This window comes from Littorina saxatilis, linkage group LG1 (assembly GCF_037325665.1).
Source record: "Littorina saxatilis isolate snail1 linkage group LG1, US_GU_Lsax_2.0, whole genome shotgun sequence".
Classification (NCBI taxonomy): domain Eukaryota; kingdom Metazoa; phylum Mollusca; class Gastropoda; order Littorinimorpha; family Littorinidae; genus Littorina; species Littorina saxatilis.
Genome location: NC_090245.1, coordinates 91,922,709 through 91,943,039, shown reverse-complemented (window position 1 = coordinate 91,943,039; position 20,331 = coordinate 91,922,709). Strand labels below are relative to the sequence as shown.

Here is a 20,331-nt window from a genome sequence, read left to right as displayed (position 1 = left end):
AAGGGAGGTTACACAGTGGCCACTACATACAGTGTTGGTAGTTGGCCCCTGAGCAAGCGTCAGCATCAGTGTTCGTAGTTGGCCCCTGAGCAAGCGTCAACATCAGTGTTGGTAGTTGGCCCCTGAGCAAGCGTCAACATCAGTGTTGGTAGTTGGCCCCTGAGCAAGCGTCAACATCAGTGTTGGTAGTTGGCCCCTGAGCAAGCGTCAGCATCAGTGTTGGTAGTTGGCCCCTGAGCAAGCGTCAGTATCAGTGTTGGTAGTTGGCCCCTCAGAGAGTATCAGGGTCAGTGTTGGTAGTTGGCCCCTCTGCGAGTGTCAGCATCAGCGTTGGTAGTTGGCCCCTCGGCGAGTGTCAGCCTTATCGACCCCTCAGCGAGTGTCAGCATCAGTGTTGTGTCAGCATCAGTGTTGGTAGTTGGCCCCTCAGCGAGTGTCAGCCTCAGTGTTGGTAGTTGACCCCTCAGCGAGTATCACCATCAGTGTTGGTAGTCGACCCCTCAGCGAGTATCACCATCAGTGTTGGTAGTTGGCCCCTCAGCGAGCGTCAGCCTCAGTGTTGGTAGTCGACCCCTCAGCGAGTATCACAATCAGTGTTGGTAGTTGGCCCCTCAATGAGTGTCAGCATCAGTGTGTGGGTAGAGGTCCTTGAACAAGGAACAGCAACATAGTCATAAGAGCAGAAGGTTTCTTGTATTAAATGTTAGCAACAGAGCAGTTTCACCACATAATCTTACAAGAAAAAGAGAAGACAGTGAGTAATTCTAAAACTTGCTCTTATTCATACTACACTTAGCAAACCATTTTATCTGTACAAATTGTGTACTTTAAAAAAAAATCACTCCCGAATCATTTTGTTCAAACTTTCTACGCCATTAAAGGCACTTCACTTGGAAATGTGGCACACTCTTCCGCTGCTCAAAAAAGGATGCCCCAAAAATTGACCCGAAAAAACACAAAGTACCACTTAAAAATCGACTCAAGTTCAGGATAGACACAATAATAATAATAATGAAAATAGAACATTTATATAGCGCTTCTTCACAGCTCAAAGCGCTTTGGCAACGTTTACATACGTGAAGAAGAACATCAATTATCTGTCCAGAACAGGGTGTCTTCTTTGGTTAACTTTTGTACTAAAAGTTGTGTTCTGCCATTACTGCTGATGCAGGTGTCAATCGCTTCAGCAGTAAAAAACATGAGGTCTTGCGTTAATTTAGAGGGGTTAAACAAGTAAAAGAAAGCTCTGTATATCAGAAATGACTCAGTCCTTTAAAATGAATCAGACAAGGCTAACAATTCAGGAAATGGAACAAACCAACTGAATTACAAATTAGCACAATTTCTTGAAATCCCCTAGAGCATGTTCTATTCTCCTCACAATCTATGCCCCCCCCCCCCCCCCCCCCCCACGTTAACAATAACAGCGTAAATACATGTTTTTAGTACTAGTAAATTACTAGTTATTGTCACTTAAGAATCAGTTTTGTTGATATCAAGGAGTAGTAAAATTTAAAGTCAAAGTTTCAGATAAAAGTTTAAAAAAGAAGTCAAACACTGAAACAGCATTCTTCTTACTCACTGTCCAGTTTTTGTGTGTGTCACTGTGTGTGAGAACAATACGTTTTGACACATCTCTTTCAATGTGTATGCATACTACTACTATTACACAAGTTAGTACTATGTGATCCCAGAACGCCTCTTCTTTAGTTTTCCAAATGTTCTACAGAATTGTCAATGACTGAATGAGTATCATATTACAAGCATAACATATTTACCTGAAATGATGTCCAGTCTTTTCTTGCACACCACGTTCACTAAGACTTATGCTTTCATTGGCATTCCTCATTGTCTCTGCCCTTGCTTTGGTAACTGTATGTTAGTGTCCACGGGTAGAAGATGACACTGGAGGAGAGCATGGTGGTGCCAGACGATGCAGACGGTGATGAAGTTTATTCTCTGGTGATACAAGAAAGAAAATTATGAGCGTTTGCTGAATGTTTCAGTGTTTGCTTGTATGCATTTACAATTACCAGGTGAATACGCTGCACAGATCTGCAGTGCAGATGATACTAAGACAACACTGTCAGCACAGCTACCAAGTCAAACTTACAACGAGCACAGTCAGTATATAATATGGTGCTGATTAACAATAACAACCCATTTAAGTTTCAAACATGCCTTTTCTGCTCTAATGTTTTCTCTCTCATGCAAGCTGTTTTATAACCTTGACATTTTCTGCAACAACATTCCCAAACACAATCTGAAAAGTAGCATGCCTTGAAAGGAACATTTGATCAATTATGCTTTAGATCTATTCCAAACATTACCTTTTTTCATCATGACAGGAAACAATGCTGACGTGTCTTGCTGACGTGTCTAGTTCACGTGTTGAGTTAACCTGCTTGGAGCACTGCTGTAGATATAGGGTGTGACTGAGTATTCAGGGTGTCAAGATGTAGCCAATGTCACCGTATATGAACAAGCCCAGAGGTGCTTGGATTGCAGGACACACCCAACTCTCATTTAAAATCATGGTACCCTTTTCACACCCTGGCCATAGAACAACACGACACACGGTCCAAAGATGTTCGTCACCAACTACTTCAATGCCTGTAGAAGCCGTCACGGCGTGGCATCCTTCCTTGTTGATATTATACTCGTGCTGTTTTGTTTCGTTGACTGACTGATAGACTGTTGTTCGAAAATGTGTGTAAACAGCACCACAAACACGCCGAAAAAGTGCACTACAAGTACAAGCTATCTGGAATTGCTCACGAGTACGTGTGGTTAGCCGCTTCCTGTCGGGTTCACACTCGTCGTGCAAGGCAGAATATACATTCGGTGGATGCAGCGAAGACTCGTTTCCTTGCTGATGTAGAATATGTCGCCGTGCATGGACTGACAGACATCAATCACGCAGAAAACGGTGCAATCATAGTCTTCGCGGGTGCTTGTAAGTGCTAAACTGCATACCGTCCACACTCTTGTCAACATATTTCAAAGAGGAGTCCATGCTTTGACAAATGAAAGCGTGCGGCACTCTCCTTATCGTCTTGGGCATTCCGCGGATCCGTGCGGTGACGAAAATGTGTTGATGGCGCATGTTATATCGCAAAATGATGCACGAGTCGAGTCGACTCACAGTCTCATTTACGGCCGCCATTTTTAGGATTAAAATTATCTCCCTTGCAAGTTGGGGGCGCTTCTGTCTGCTCTTACCTAACTTAGGGCTGGGGGGGGGCTGTCCTAAGATAAGAGCGACATAGGAGCGCTCTTTGGCCAAAGAGCGGTCCGTGAAACGCACCTATCTTAACTTTGCTCTTAACCCCATCTTGACCCCTTAAGAGCTCCTAAGTTAGGATAAGAGCGGTATATGAAACCGGCCCCTGGTCGATGAGAATTTTCAACACGTGCTCTCAGCGCGCAGCGCTGAACCGATTTTGGTTTTTCTGTTCATCTTCCCAGATCCATTCCCAGTAACACTTCCTTATCTTCTCCAGTATTTTGCGTTTATCTCCCTTCCTTCGTGTGGCGTCAATTCATATTCCCGTTACTATTTTTAGAAGGTCACTGTCCACAACGCTTTCATCCCGGCGAAGCCGGATATTCCCGTTACTATTTTTAGAAGGTCACTGTCCACAACGCTTTCATCCCGGCGAAGCCGGGTATTCCTCTACTTCTTCCCGGCAAAGCCGGGTACCCGGCGAAGCCGGGGTATTCGGCTCTACTTCTTCGCGGCGAAGCGGGTAATCATCTAGTATAATATATACGAGGTCATTCATTTCGAAGGGGCATAGTTTGTTTATTCACGTCCTATTTGCTGGTTGCATCTCATTCCTCCCAGAGGAAAATAAAAAACCAACTTGGCAACCATAGAGATATACAGAGAGAGAGTGTTGCGAATATAGTAAACTATTGAAACACCAGAACAAATGAAGAAAAAAATGAAAGAACCACAGGTACGTATATTGGTAAGATGAAGGCAACGCTCACAACAGATGTCAACAGAGACGTATAGAGCTGAATCCACAAACACCAGAGCTCAAACTACACCAACTCTGCCGCGCGCATCAATCATTCTAAAACAACTAAACATTTTAACCTGTCAGCCTGCAGTTTGGCATCTGGCCCAGCATTCAGACTTGAAGATATCGGTGAAGCACATGATTGCTACCCCCGCGAATACCTCAACGGTAGAGCAGTCACAAAAACAGCTCTCCTCCACTCTTTGCAGCGTTTGACACTTCAGCCTGCATTGAGAGTTTTGGGGAAGCAAGGGGAAGTAAGCTACCGGAAGTGAAAGTGTACGAAGGTGAGTCAATGGTGTGTGCTAGTTGACTGGGAGGGGGGGGGGGGGGGGGGGGGCAACAACGAATTGAGGTTGGGGTAGGGAATCATGACAGAGGATGATGAGAAAATGATATGAAAAACATAATCACAAACGATTTGTATCCTCTGCTTCAAAATCAAGTTTCTCCACTGTGGTCACATTTCCCACCGAACACACCTTTCAAGGCTTCGAATGGGATTCCCGTAACAAGAGAATGACTTTCGACAAGCAAAGCAAAAGGGAAGAAACCGATCTCTCTCTCTCTCTCTCCCTCTCTCTCTCTCTCTCTCTCTCTCTCTCTCTCTCTCTCTCTCTCTCTCTCTCTCTCTCACACACACACACACACACGCACGCTTATGTTTGGGGAATAATGCTGACTTGAAAGTGTCTTTTGCTGTTTCAAGCCCTGCACCTGAATTTTCCCCAGAAACTGATGTGGCTGCACTGATCACGAGCTCTTTGAAACAAAAACTGACGCACAGAGTGTAAGTTAGACTCAAAGAGAGGGAGAGAAAGATAGATAGATAGAGTGAGAGAGAGAGAGAGAGAGAGAGAGAGAGAGAGAGAGAGAGAGAGAGAGAGAGAGAGATCAAATCAAATCAAATCAAATCAAATTTTATTTTACGAGGGTTGTGGCATAAGCAATATAAACGAGCTTCTTTTCAACCAGCCCTCGCCCAGAGAGGGACTATTCTAAGAGAGAGAGAGAGAGAGAGAGAGAGAGAGAGAGAGAGAGAGAGAGAGAGAGAGAGAGAGAGAGAGAGACACACACACACACATAGACACAGAACACGACCAACGCAGCCAGGCAGAGATAAATGGGAATGGGCGCGGAGAAGGGCCGGAGCGGTCTCCTGGAGTGGAAGTGAAGTGGTCTGGAACTACTTCCAAGACCTCGGGTCGTGTCACTGAGATCGCGTTGCTGCCCACTTGTGTAGATCTCGGCGATAACAAGGCAAAAAGGCTGTGAGAGAAAAGGGGAAAAGGAAGAAACTGAAACTATGCCGAGAGTGTCGAGAGAGGTGGAAGGGAGGCCGGTCACACAACTGGAGGATGCAGATGGTAGAGAAACTGTATACATATACAAATATAATACTATTGGGCAAATGGAAGTTGTGGGAGTGAGAATAAACTGGACGGGAGGTGAGATGGCGGGAAAATGCCCCAATGGTTTCGCCGTGATGGTGTAAAACAATACTTATCATCGTGGGGAGGGCGGGTTGGTCGGTGGTCGGAGGGGGTGTTCAGACACAGGATGTGACCTGGATAAAGGTTTTCCAGACCCCCCCCCCCCCCTTCTCTCTCTCTCTCTCTTTTTTTGACCCTGAATGGCCCTCTTCAGGTTGATGAAAGGCCGTGAAAACTCCATCTCTCTCTTCGGCTAAGATGGGCGTGTGGCTGGCGCCTGAGTGTATCTTGGCAAACACAACACACACTGTGTTAGTATACAATCATCGTATTTTCCCGCCTCCCACATGCCCTGCTGAGCTACAAAACCCTCCTTGCAGAAGATGAGCCCCCTCCCTCCTCTCTCTCTCTCTTTATTCTCCTCACTTGCAGTTCTTCTTCATTCTTCAGTGTGTGCATCTGCGTACACAAATTCACTGATCTTCATCAAACCCCCTTAAAAAATGCTTATCGCTAATTGGTTGAGAGTGTCAGCCAATAGAAAGCGCTGTAACATTTGGCCCCTGTCTAATTTCCTCAGACCGACATTCCAGAGCTATCAGGAAAGCGGCGAAGAGCGGCGTGTGACGCTGCAGAAGAAACAAACCTGGCGCGGGAATGGGAACCTCAGGCATGGCCGGAGCCGTTCTCTTGTGTGTACTCAGCCTCCGTGGCTCACCGCTACACCCTGTCTCTTTCTTTCTCCAGCTCTCAAGTCTGACGGAAATTTATTCGCTTCTACAGGCACTTGAAGAATGTGCCATTTAGGAGAGGGCCATGCCTTCCGCCGTCAGGTTTGAAAGCACACGTGTTGCCAGTAGAAGCCGGCGAGACGGTTCTCTGCTGAGTGATACGCAAAGAACGTCGCTCGGGATCGGGTGCGTTTTCCTTTCCAGGCGATCGAAAAAGGCAAGAAACAATAGAGGGGAAAGGGAAGGGGGGGGGGGGGGGTGGGTTGGAGATTGAGAGGGACAAAGAAGAGAAAGTGGGCTAACTGAACCGAATATTCCATCATAAATGCAACGATGTCGTAATGAAATACTTGGCTGAAATTGCTCGGTCGGGCAACTTTAGGATTTGGACTTAGACTGATTTCACTTTTACTTACAAGTAATGAATCCGCCACTTATGGGCTGGGCCTGGTCACGAAATCTAACACACCAGTAATGTTCATAGGAAACGGCCATTGACCCGTGACACAACAATCTAAAGATACGTCCTCTTGCTTTGACAACACTACCAGTCGCTGGTTCCCTGCCGCCGGGTCCTTCATGACCGGAAGTAGTCTCTTTGAGTACGTGACGTAAGCACTTTGTGTCGTCATTGCCGGTGTGGAAGGAAGAAGGGCAACTGGAGTCAGCCCTCGACGCTTCAAGAACTGTTGAAGTGCACTCATTGTCCACTTACGACTGTGACTGACTAGTGCATTTCCATGAATATATTATAGGAAGGGTTGAGACCGGCTTCTGCTTGAGTTATATGCAGCGCCCGGACTCTGTGTCATCATACATGTAGCAAGCACTTGCCGAGTAGACACACGTGAAACAAAGACTCGTATCGGCCAAATTCAAAACGCTATTTATATCGGTGTGATGAATATAAATTTCGATAAGAACAAACAAGTCGCGTTAGGCGAAATTACAACATTTAGTCAAGCTGTCGAACTAACAGAATGAAACTGAACTCACTGCATTTTTACCGGCAGCAAGAGCGTATAAGTAGTAGGAAAGAGGTATAAACCAGCCCTCATTTGTTTGCGCAATGCGCAATGCGCAAGGGTAGGGACCAGCATAAAGTTATAGGTTAAGGTGCCTGTGTTTAAGTAGTGATAAGGAGATATTTCGGATAAACGGTTTATTGCGTTTTATATTTTGTCATGTGATTTCATGTGCCTGTACCTGTTGCTCGGTACTAATGACCACTCCAGGTGGGGTAATGACAGGATTACTGCTCCCCTGCAGTAATTGCCCCCATAGGGTCAATTACTGCTTTTTTTTTATTGGTGCTTATCGCAGTTGGAGTACTGACAGTAATTGACCCTCCCTCTGTGTTTTCACGGGCTTGGGACCGTTTTGACATGGTATGTCAAAGCCACATTGGGGGTTTTTGGGATTAAACAATACGAGCATTATTTACAGAAGCAAAACATGTCTTATCAAATTTATTTACAAAAACGACAAAGTTGTTTGGCATTGGAATGTTAACCATATCACAGGCGGCGGTATCACAGTCAAAAAAGAAAGAGACCCATTAGAGGGGTATCACAGTCAAAAAAGAAAGAGACCCGTTAGACGGGTGTAGGTAGGGTTGAAACCCCATCAGAAGCGATCACACGCTTGATGTAGAAAAACGAGAGTGACTTTCTGGTTTGGGAATACGTGAACATAGACTTTCCGTCTGTCTTGAAACCAGTGTTTGTACCACCACCACTTTCTTGCGTTAGAAGCACCTGTTGGTAAGACTCTTTTGTCAGTTTGTTTTGGTTTTTGTTTAAGCCTTTTGAACTAAATTTACTCCCACTGTCTCCCTCACAAAAGTAGGTTTTAGAACACAAACCAATAAACGCGTTTCCGTGGTATTCGGTTTTAAAGAGACCGGGTGTTCGTTTGTCATAGTGGACACGCGCTGTACAGGCCTGACAGAGAGTCGCGTCCCATGGGGCGTTAGCTAAACGGGTGTTTTGGAAGGCTGTCTCGTGTTGGTCACAGGCTTGTGCAGGGAACCATTGGTTATACACTTGGTAAAACTGCTCTCGTAGTTCAGGACGAACCACCTCTTCTAACGTTGAAGCGCTAAGCGCCATGTATAGAGAATCTGTATCCATTTCCAAAAGCTGGTAGTCGGCTCTGGACACAAACTTATCTAGAAAATCAAAATGAAACTCCAACATGCGTAGTTTAGCGTACTGGTAAACAAAGTAACCAATCTGAGAGGGGAGTGACCAGTTGATTTTTTTTTTAGCCATCTCTACTTCAGTGACAGAATCTGTTACTTCTGTTAGTTTTTGAAAACGACCATTGTTGATCAGTTTTGAGGCCTCATCAGACAAAACGTAATGAATATCACGATGGTTGGCCACGTTAGTTAAGGTTTTCCCGTAGGCTGAGTTACCGAGCAGTTTGAAAGTTTCAGCTAAGATAGCTTTTGATGGGTCTTGGTCTCCTGCTCGTCTTGCGTTTGAAACGCTGTCACCAAACTGACGGAAACAGGTTTTGGGTTGATACTCTACGATCAGCGTGATGTTTTTAACAAGCAACCCGTGCTGCATGTACCAAAACAAGAGGGGTGTAGCTAGCAGAATTTGTTCACCGTGGTAACTCCCTACAAGTGTACGGCGTGGTTGGGATAAGAGCTTGTGTTTTTCAGCGTAGTCTTTCATAAAATCCCCGATCTGTTCTCGGCTGACAGACTCATTTTTGAAAATAGGCTGCATTTCACTGAAATGTTCTTTTAGATGATCAGGTACATAAATATCACACTGTACCAACCCGAACAAAGTTTTGTTTTGCACCGCGTCTAAGACAGTTTGATCTGTGATGGTAGAAGGATGGCGGAAGGGTTTAAGTGTCGGAAAACGATCTTGTAGAAAAGCCTGAATGGAGGTGTTTTGTTTTTTGTCTGCGTGCCATTCACACTCCCATTTTTCGACGACAGTCACACCCACATCCTCACGTAGGTATTTGGTGATGTTGCTTGTATGCTCTCTGAGTTCAACTAGTGTTTTTCCGGTGACAGGGTTAGTCGTTTTACCGGCGGTCACAGAACAGTCATGACCGTGGAACAAACATCCGTGAAACTGATAGCAAATTTGATTTGTGGCATCCCAACCATCAACTCTAATCTTTTTTCGACCAAGGGCCTTCTCTTTCGCGTTAAACTTATGTTGGAGATGGCTCTGTTTTGATGCCATGACCCACTCCAACCATTCCCGAGCTAGCTGACCGTAGGGATCTGTTTTTTCCGCTTTAAAAGCGTTTTCTTTTCTACGAATGACAGGGTGCTCTGTGGGCATGTCTTTCATGAGTGCAGCTAAATACAGCGCATTTGCATCAAATCCCTGAACAGACTGTACCGGTTTGTCCTGATTACCACGAATGTATGTTTTGTCTTTTTCGTGGTATCTGTGAAAGACAATAGACGGACCTCCGACAATGTTCTTTCGCAAAAGTGCGTGAACGTCTTTTTGTTTTTCGTTAAAAAGTGAAAAGTAGGTATCTGAAGACAACGTGTCAAACAGATACTTCAGTGTCACACCGGGGACAGAAATACCGTCTTTCAGCAAATCAACTCGCAGACTAGCGTACATACTAATCTGATGTTGCAAAGCAACCAGAAACGGCCCTGTGTCTAGGTTGTTGTACCACACCAAAAAATCCTTCAAAGTCATCATTTTGTTTTCAGTCCACACACGCTGACAAAAAGCGTACTCTGTATCAGAAATATTTGAGTTTTTGAGCTTACTAAAAAAAGCTGCATGGGGTGGGAGTTCTCTTTCATCTAGTGTACTTAGACTAGTAACGTATTCATAGCAGAAAAAACCCTTTTCCTCTTCGACACCGAACGCCTTGAGGTACTTGGAATAACTAAAACCTGGCGCAAGAAAATTGTTGATGTCGAGAAACCGAAGTTTGTCTGTACAAAGACACATATACTGATTGTTTCGTTTAACAACAAACTTGAAAGGGGGTCTTTTAGGGGCCTTCTTTTTTCCCTCTGTTTTGACTTCTTTGTCTTCTTCTTCTTCTTCCTCTTCTTCTTCTTCTTCACCCACGGTATCAAAACCATCTGGTTCAAAAACAGGGTCTGTTTGACTTTCGTCTTTTGGAAGATCGTTATGGGCTGTTTTGTCTTTGACAAACTTTTCAATGAGAAAAGGTTTGATCACATTCAGATCGTAGCGAGAAGAATTGAAACCTACGACAGGCAGTTCTTGTAAATACTCATATAATTTCTGTCTGAGTCTTTCTACGGGGATGTTGAGGCTATCTGTCTCGTGTTGTTGTGTCTCTTCGATCTCAGTCAACTGATCAAACACATCTTTAAATTCTTCACAAAGAAGAGCGCAGGAGGCTTCAGAGATACGTTCTAGGTAGTTAACCATGCTATCCACTAGTTCTTGAGAGTCACCTTTACTCACAAAACAGGTTGGTTCTGTGAAATGGGGAACATTACTGCATACAGAAACAGAAAGAGGAATATGTTTTGCTGTATACTGTGTACAGTTTGACTCAACTGATTTTGTCTGTGGCAGGTTATCTGTGTCAAAAAACACCTCAAAATCAAAAGTCGCTCTGTAGGGAAAAACAAAATCTGTAGCTACCTGAACACCGTGGTTTTGTAGCTGTTGAAAAATGTTTTGGGGTGGTGAGTAAACCCCGCCTTTGAATGTTTCCTTTGAGCCCTCACCCTGACAAGTCTGCTCATGTCGATTCATTTTAAACAAAGACGACCAGAGTTTCCCGCATTTGGAACAAGCCAACGCATGACCGAGTTTATCAATGTCTAAAATGTACATGAAATGGTCTTTGTAACGCAAGAGACGCATAACGCCAGAATGTTTGTAAGCGCTACGACGCAGAGGAACGAGACAGACAGGTGTTTGGTTCTCATCAAACTCAAACACATCTATGTTCACATTAAACTCAGATTCAATCGACTCAAGTTGAAACAAAGTGACCCCCGGAAAGTGGACAGGGGGAGAATGTCCGGCCCACTGTTTGAACAAGGTTTTTGTGGGTTTTTGTAAAGAATGACGCGAGGCTCCTTTGTACAAAGCAAGACAGCGAAAGAGACACAGACCGTCAGTATAAGGAAAATGATGATTCTCGTCTTTTTGCAACTTGTGCAAGAACTGTGTGTTTGTGATGTAGTCAGGTAGACTACCACAGGCACAACCGATAGGAAAGTCAGGCAGAGGCGTGACATAGAAACTGGAAGACATGATGCTGTGAACAGAATACCGAGAGTTTGGGCGTTCGAGTCTAACTTGTTCTAGAATGTCATGGTCACTGATTTCACCGAGAAAAGAAAGAAAGTCCTGCTTTGAGTTGATCAGGCGCGGTCGTTGTAAGACAGAGTGGTTATTGACTGAGGCATGAAAGAAAGACAAGTCACCCGACTCTTTGTTTTTGAGAAGAAAAGAGTGAGAAAAATTGATTTTGAAGCGCTTGTTTTGTTCATGGAACAGATCAAGAAGCGACTCGTCCCAATCAGGGAAATCAGAACAAGGGTTCCAGAGAATGGTATAGGTTGACTGAAGTTTACCAGGCCGCTTATGAGTTTTAACAGAATTCCAATGCTTTTCGTACATTTGTCTTTCTTCAAAAGGTAACTTTTTGATTTTTTCTTTTTCTAGACTTCGTTTGTTTAATCCCTTTTTGGGGGGAGGGGCATCCTGTGAAGGCGAACTTTTTCTTTTCTGTCCGCCTGTCGGCACTGGTGGTGGAGGTGTCCGACTCGCTGCATCTTGACAGTTTTTGTTTGAGTTTTCATGACGAGCAAGGCCGTGTTTTCTGCTAAACGACTTGCCGCACATAGCACAGAGAAAAGGTCTGGCTTTGTTATGGGCTTCGTTAACATGAACGTTAAGGTTGTAGTTTTGTGTAAAAACCTGTTCACAGTGCGGGCATTGGTTACGCTGCAATAAAAAAAAGAACTATGTCTGAGCTACAAAAAAAACAATATCAAAAAAATCTTACATAAAAAACATTTATTTTTCTAAAAAGCTATGTCTGAGAAAAAAGTAACACGCTACTTTATTTTTTTTATCTTTACAAGATATAAAAACAAAATCAACTTACCAAATCTGTTGAGGCCGGTTGTGGCGTTGTGTTAGCGTCACTGCTGCTGCTGCTGTTGGTCGCCATAGTTGTTTTTGTTCACCACCACCCACTTGTAAAGTCGAAGAGACACTCAAGAGTTAGCCCCAGAAGAAGCTTATTTATACCCCTCTTTGCCCGCATCACCGCCGTATTCTAACTACGCGTTTCTATTTTTAGGTGCTGACCAATCAACAAGTTCTAACATGTTTAGGTCTTGCGTCTCTGTGGTGCAATAACTCAGGCGTAAGCACCCGATGACCCCTCTGGAGGTTTACCGGAGACGGGGCTCCGCGAAGCGCAGGGATACCGTTTAATTGCCTTACTCTGACACCCCCCTGACAGGGCACCAAACTACATAGCTATTAAAGAGAGAGGGCTCCGCGAAGCGCAGAGAAAGTGTGTGTGTGTGTGAATGAGTGTGTGGTGTGTGTGTGTGTGTGACAGTGTATGTGTGTGTGTGTGAGTGTGTGTGTGTGTGTATTGGATGGTAGAAAAAAAGACTAACATAACTAGTTAGTTTTGAATATAAAATTTAAAGTAGATGTTTTTTTGTGTTTTTTTTGTGTGTGTGTGTGTTTGTTTTGAATTAATAAATAAAGATAAGGATAGGATCTTAGTTTAGTATGTGAAAATGGATCCAAGGTGGAAACATCCTTTTACCTGTGTGATTGCCGGTCCCACAGGGAGTGGGAAGACTCATTTTGTCAAACAATATTTGAATCACTTACAAGCTATGATGACACCCCCTCCAGAGGAATTGATTTGGTGTTATGGGGCGTGGCAGTCTGGTTACAATGAGATGAGACATGTGACGTTTGTGGAGGGTTTACCCGACGTGGAACAGTGGACAGGGGTCAAAAGGCGACTGGTCATCATTGATGATTTGATGAGTGAGACAAACGACAAGGTCACACAACTATTCACCAAAGAAAGTCATCATCGGAATCTGAGTGTAATGTATATTGTACAGAACCTGTTTGGAAAAAACAAAGAGCAGAGGACGATCAGTTTGAACAGTCACTACCTGGTGGTGTTTAAAAACCCACGAGATGCTTCACAGATCACCCATCTGGCCAAGCAGATGTACCCTGGGAAGCTAAAGTATGTCCAAGAGGCATTTAAAGATGCGACTTCTATACCTCACGGTTATTTGCTGTTTGACTTGCGACAAGCGACACCCGATCATCTTCGTCTGAGGACAAAACTTTTCCCGCCAGAGCACCCCGTGGTGTACCTTCAAAAATAACCATGTCTGCACGCCTGAAGAGAAATGTACCCATGTTGCGGATGTTGTGTGGGGCTAAGCCTGCCGTGATTAAGGCCGTATTGAAAGGAGCTTCTCCAGATTTGATCCAGGCGTTGTGTGAGTGCTCCCTGAACATCTTAAAAGGCCATGTGCAGCTGACGCCCGCACAGAAGAAACGGTTGTCTCGACACAAACAGAACCTACGGGTCTTAACCAAAAAAACAACATCTGTCAAACATCGAAAGCAAATCCTACAGAAAGGCGGTTTTCTTCAGGCTCTTTTGAACCCTGTGCTAGGCATTGTATCTGGTTTGCTCGGGACCCTGGGTCTCTGATGCGATGGAGCATACCAAAAAGATGATTTTGATTGAACCACGTGTGTTGGCTTCTTTGCGGGACTCTGCAGGTGGACCTCCAGTACCTGATGCCACCTCACAAAGTTTGAAGGACATGGATCAAGTGATGCGGGGTATTTTAGATGAGAAGGATGTGGACAAACATGAAAAAGCAGACTCCTACCAACAAGTCTTGTGGCGGTTTCTTAAGCGTGTTGAAGAATATAAAAACAAACCTCTTGGAAGAGTGGAGATAGCACAACCCTCAAAACAACCTTTGACAGAACTAAATGAGGTCGAGAAAGCTCAGGACCTATCTAGGGTAGAAAAACGAGTGTTGGAGAGTGTCCCGAAAACCTTGAAGAAGAAGGCTCAGTTGCTTTTGGCTATAACCAAGGACAGCTCTGACATCAAGTGGAATGAACAAGGACAGCTCGTGTACCAGGGACAGACAGTAGCAGGAACCAACATGGCTGATCTGGTGAATGATGCTCTTCGTTACCGTAAAAATGCACCTGATCCTCAAGGGTGGGAAGTGTTTGCAAGAGGTTTAAAAGCGGTTAATATCCCTCGTGAACTCATTGGTCACACAGGGCGATGGGAGTGGATGCACAGCGAGGGGGGTGATAGAGGAAGACCATCCACCAGGACAAAAAGAAGAAGAAGAAGAATTGTGAGTCCTTCCTCAGCATCTCCTTCTGCAGAAAGAGTATCATTTCCTTCTCCACCCCCCAAGAAGACGACGTGGCTATCTTATTCTTGAGCAGAATGCCAGTGGAAAAGAAAAAAGTCGCTGAGAAGCTGCGACGTCGATATTATGGAAGTCAACTCCCTGGAAGTTTGGGTGGAGTGGAGGCTTTGAGAAGAACTACCGGACAAGAACAAAAACAAGTTGAAAAGTGGTTGACATTTCAAGACACCTATACACTACACAAACCTGTGCGGCGAAAGTTTACTCGTCGTCGTATTATCGTGGGTGGCATAGATCACCAGTGGCAAGCAGATTTGATTGATGTGAGAGCGCTAAAAAAAGACAATGACGGGTTTACCTACCTACTCACATGTATTGATGTGCTGAGCAAACACGCTTGGGTGGTGCCTTTGAAGGACAAAACAGGGCCCTCTCTGGTGACAGCCTTCAAAAGCATTTTTGTCCGAGGTCGTCAACCCCTGAGACTACAAACAGATAAGGGTAGCGAATTTAAAAACAAGGTGTTCCAGGATTTTTTGGACAAAACAAAGGTACACTTTTTTGTGACAGAAAATGATGACATTAAAGCCTCAATGGCGGAGCGCTTCAACCGTACCTTGAAAGACAAACTGTGGCGGTATTTCACCAGAACAAGTTCAGTGAGGTATGTGGAAGTCTTGGCTAAGCTGGTGCGTGGTTACAATCATTCCTACCACCGTAGTATTAAGAAAGCTCCTGCTGACGTAACCATCGCTAATCAGGAGGAAGTGTGGCAACGGTTGTATGGTGGTCCAACTCTCTCCAAACCACCTAAACTGAATATAGGAGACCGTGTGCGAATCAGCAAGACGAGAAGAGTCTTTAAAAAAGGTTATATGCCTTCTTGGACAGAGGAACTCTTTACCATCAGTCAAGTCAAGACAACCACACCCGTGACCTATGTGCTGAAAGATGATCACGGAGAAGAACTGTTGGGGACTTTTTATGAACAGGAACTGCAGAAAGTGGGGGAGAAAGAAATATACCGCATTGAAGCTGTTTTGGAACAACGCCCTGGAAAAGGCAAACAGAAAGAGTATTTAGTCAAATGGCTCGGTTATGATCCGTCATTCAATTCTTGGATTCCCCAGACGGCACTGACCCACTACACGGACTAGCTTCAGTGGTTCTGATGGAGGAAACTCAGAAGATTAATACGCCTCTGGATGAACCAGACAGTGTTGTTAAGCGACCAAGAACATCCAAGCTGTGGCGTGTATTTGGACGTCGTGTCCCTCGGAGCGAGATTGTCTTCCTTTGCCAGATGCTGCTTATTTATGTGGTGATTGGAGTGTCTCTGTTCAATCTGACAACCGGTCGCGGACCGGATAACTTGTGGGTGGCCCTACTGGGAAGTTGTCTCGGCTACGTGCTTCCTAATCCTTCCATTGAGCCACCCTTGGTGCAGTAACAACGTCTTCGTTCATCATGTTCTACCTGACACTCCCCAGCAACAGTTCCTTGCAGCACTACCCTGACAACAACGCGAGTCACTACTACACAAAACTACCTCAAACAATTGACCTAAGCACCGACTACGAGTGTGGGTTGGCTGAGATTCAGTTTAACAACTCGTATGTGAATGTGGAAAAAGACACGTGTCAGTTTCGAATTTGTACCCCAATAGGTGTTGCTGTTTTGTGTGATACTCTAGTTTTACCAGAAGGGTTGTATGATTCACCTGCTTTTTTTATAGACTCACTAAACCAGCTCTTGGTTGATGCAAGTCTTACTGACTATGCAAGGTTTTATTACACCAAAGCAGCAAAAAAAGTACGTGTTAAATTACTCAAAAATATCTCGCTGTGGATGAGCCCCGAGTTGATGAGAATTTTGAAAACAGATGTCACCCAACAAACCATCACAGGCCCTGGTCACTTTGACGGAAAGGCTATGATGGATTTACATCAAGATTTTCACGCAATATACGTGTACTGTGATTTGGTGCGCGAAAGAGTGGTCGGAGACACATTAGTCCCATTGTTGCGGACGGTGCCAATTAAAAAGAAGACTGAAGAAGTCGTTCATCATATATTTGAAAAACCTCATTACATCCCACTGACTCGTTGTCAGTTCAACACGGTGGAAATGCTTTTAACAACGGACACGGGAAAACCTATCGCATTTGAGCAAGGGAAGACGGTGGTAACGCTTCATTTTCGTCGTAGACGCACCGACCATTTGTAGAAGATGGTTCGTCTAACCCCTTTCCAGGGTAGTGGAAAACTCTATGAAGATTATTACTGCAACCAGGTCGGCCACGGTCTCCCCGTGTTTGTAGGAGGAAGAAACTACAGAGGTCATGGCATTGGCAATCTCTTAGGGGGTATTGGTCGAGCCCTTGTGCCTCTTTTGAGAAGTGGTGGAAAAGCTCTGCTGAAAGAGGGGGCTAGGACAGGTATGCAGGTGGCTCAGGATGTACTGTCTGGGCGTAGTGTTAAGTCGTCACTCCAGCAGAGAGCTAGCAATGCAGGGAAGCGCTTGTTTCACCAAGCCGTGGGTCGAGTGACAGGCACAACAGCCGCGCCACCTGGAGAACCTGCAAGGAAACGTATAAAATCATCTACACCACACCGCCAAGGTCAGACTGGGAGGCAGAAGAAGAAGAGAAGGAGGGCGACAGCAGCCGATATTTTTGGATAAGCATCATGGCCCTTGCCCACCCTCAGTCATGTGAAAGTGTACATACTGGCCTAGATTTGTTTTCTGTACCCCCAACACAGACAGCTGTGCAGGAGGGAATGTTTGTAGAGTATCATCCGCTGGCTACTCTGGCCCCAGGAGCACCTATTGAGTTTACCATCAGTGGTGCCACATCCGAGTACCTGGATCTAAGCAACACGTATCTCCATGTGCGAGCTAAAATCACCAAAGCAGACGGATCAAACTTGGATGCTGACTCCCATGTGGCTCCTGTCAACTACTGGCTGCATAGCCTGTTCTCCCAGGTGGATATCAGTCTCAATGATACTTTGGTGACCAATTCAGAGAACACCTACCCCTACCGTGCCTACCTTGAAGCCACCCTCAACTATGGACGAGAAGCCAAGAAAAGTCACCTCACCAGTGCCATGTATTACCGAGATAGTTCCAACCATCTGGATGAAACAGAAGGGGATGACAACTGGGGTTTGAAGGTACGTCGTGAGCAAACCATGCGGAGCAGAGAGGCAGACATGATGGGGCGACTTCATGCTGACATCATGCACCAGGAACGCTACATGATGAACGGCGTGGACGTAAAGATCAGACTCATTCCCTCCAAAAACATCTTCCACCTGATGTCTCCTGACCCCTTTCAGGGTTTCCGCACTGTCATCACACATGCTTCCCTATTTGTTCGCAAAATCAAGTTAAACCCCGCAGTGAGCCTCGCTCACGCCAAAGCGCTGGAAAAAGGTACGGCCAAGTATCCTTTGAAAAGGGTCGTTGTGAAGACTTTCTCCATTCCCACAGGCAACCACAGTGCTGTGCAGGACAACTTGTTTCTGAGTCAGACACCCAACCGCCTGGTGATTGGATTGGTGGACAGCGCTGCTTTCAACGGTCAAGCCTCACGCAATCCCTACCACTTCAAGACACAAGGATTGTCCTTTCTCAGCCTGTACCTAGACGGAAAACAGATTCCCGGCAAACCCCTGACACCGAACTTTGAACAACACCAGTATGTGAGATCTTTCTTCAGTCTCATGACGTCTACGGGTCTCGCCAACAGCGATGCAGGATCTTACATGGAACTGCGTGATTTTGAGCTGGGGTATGCTATCTACAGTTTTGACCTGAGTCCTAGTCTTCTGGATGGAGATCAGTTTGAACTGGTGAAAAGCGGTGCCCTGCGTCTGGAGCTAAAGTTCAACGAAGCCCTTCCAGTGCCTGTGATGGTGATTGTGTATGGTGAAATGGACAGCATGATCGAGATTGATCGCTCTCGCCAGGTCCTGACTGATTTTGCACTATGAACAGCAAAGACATTAGCCGAGTGTTGGGGAGAGACATTCATACCCGACGTGTGTTTCGAGGTGTGTTTCCTAGAGACAGACTCCCACGACAGGTGAACACGCGACGTCCAAGTGCTTTTGTCATTAATACAGATCGCAGTACAGGACCGGGGGAACACTGGGTGTGTGTCTGGTTTGATGGACTTGGACAAGCGGAATATTTCGATAGTTTTGGTTTACCACCCGTGCACCCCGCTATTGAAAACTTTATGCTGAAACACAGTTCAGCCCACGTGTACAACCCACGGCTTTTGCAAGACTTGACGAGTTCAGCCTGTGGTTTGTATGTATTGTACTATGTTTTGATGAAAAGCCGCGGCGCCAGTTTATTTCGAACGCTTCGTGTGTTTTCCCCCAACAGACTTTGGGGTAATGATCGAAGAGTATGGTTTTTGGTCCAACAGCTAAGAAGAAACTGAGGTCGTGTGCTTCGTCTTTTTATTTTAGGTCTGTAAACGGTTTTATTCCTTTTATTGGGTGTGTCTTGTGTGTGTGTATGTGTCTATATAAGAAGAAGGGGCGGAATCATCACCACCACTTTCATCTCGTACCCACCAAAGTAGAGAGAGGGTTAGAAGAGTGCCAGTAAGAAAAGAGAGGTACACAAAACAAAAAAAAGTCATGATGGAGACGGCCAGTCCCTCTTTAGAGCAGATGTTGGAAGAATTGGAGGCTGGTATTCTCAAAGTTAAAGATCACCTGCGAAACAGTTTGTTCTTGATGTTTGTTAGTGAGTTAAAACGAGATGTTTGCAAACGCCTTGAAGAAAAAAAGAGAGAAGAAAAAGACTATTCAACACGATGGACTGTTGACGCCATTAGAACCGTCGCAGATAAAATCTGGGAACACCTAAATCGAGACAAAATTCTTAGTCGTTGGAATGTAGCATTACCCAAGACACATCCAGACGGGGTCTCCTGGTGGTGTTTGCGGGTTGTTGTGTGGAAGTGGACAGAAACGACAGCGTTTCGAAAAAGGGTTATCACTCATGTGACTGAACAACTGCTCTGTGAGTGATGCAACAGAGTGAAAAACGGCATACCATCCCACGTGACCTTAGGCTAACCCAGTGTGGACCCGTTGAAACCAGAATAATCAAGATGTACATGAACCGCGAGTGTGTATATAAGACAGGACGGATGTAAAAAGACCACTACAGAGGATTTTTGCGGAGTCGACCATGCCTTCAGGGACCATGAAGCAGCCACCACAGCCGGCTACACGCTACCCGCTAGGTGGAAGCCTTTTTGCCTCAGTAAAAACGTGGAGAGGGGCTGTAAAAATCCATATTCGCCACTATGCTGTTCCTACCCGCACCAAAGGTGGGCGTGTTGTCCCCACCCAAAGAGGAGTCACCCTGGACTTGAAAAAGTTTCAGAAACTGCTTAGAGTGCAGAAAAAACTCAAAGAAGACTTCCACCAACAGGTATCTTCTCTGTCACCCACAGAGGAGAAGCAGGAGGAAAAACATCCGAAAAATCACACAGAGTGTCCGCCGTCAGACTACTACTGTTCAACACCATCAACCACAGCCACGGCTTCGACACAAAGCGAGGAATACCCTCAGCAGCTGCAGCGACCCCTGTATTCCACATGTCCAGCTTACTGTCCTGTCACAACCGTAAATCCTCTTCCTGTGACACCAAGAAGTGGTTATGAAGTTGACAACTAATCCGGGGACCACCTCGTTCCTTTAAATTG

The 20,331-nt window shown here is 45.3% G+C and overlaps 1 long non-coding RNA gene across 1 annotated transcript; it reads right to left on the bottom strand.

Annotated features, from left to right (window-relative positions):
* Nucleotides 1-374: 374 nt before the first annotated feature.
* Nucleotides 375-3,408, bottom strand: LOC138945577 (uncharacterized). The gene is made up of 3 exons (XR_011449038.1): nucleotides 2,331-3,408; nucleotides 1,779-1,959; nucleotides 375-647 (listed from the first exon to the last, which is right to left on the bottom strand). It is a non-coding gene; the product is annotated as an uncharacterized lncRNA (long non-coding RNA).
* Between the last annotated feature and the right edge of the window lie 16,923 nt (nucleotides 3,409-20,331).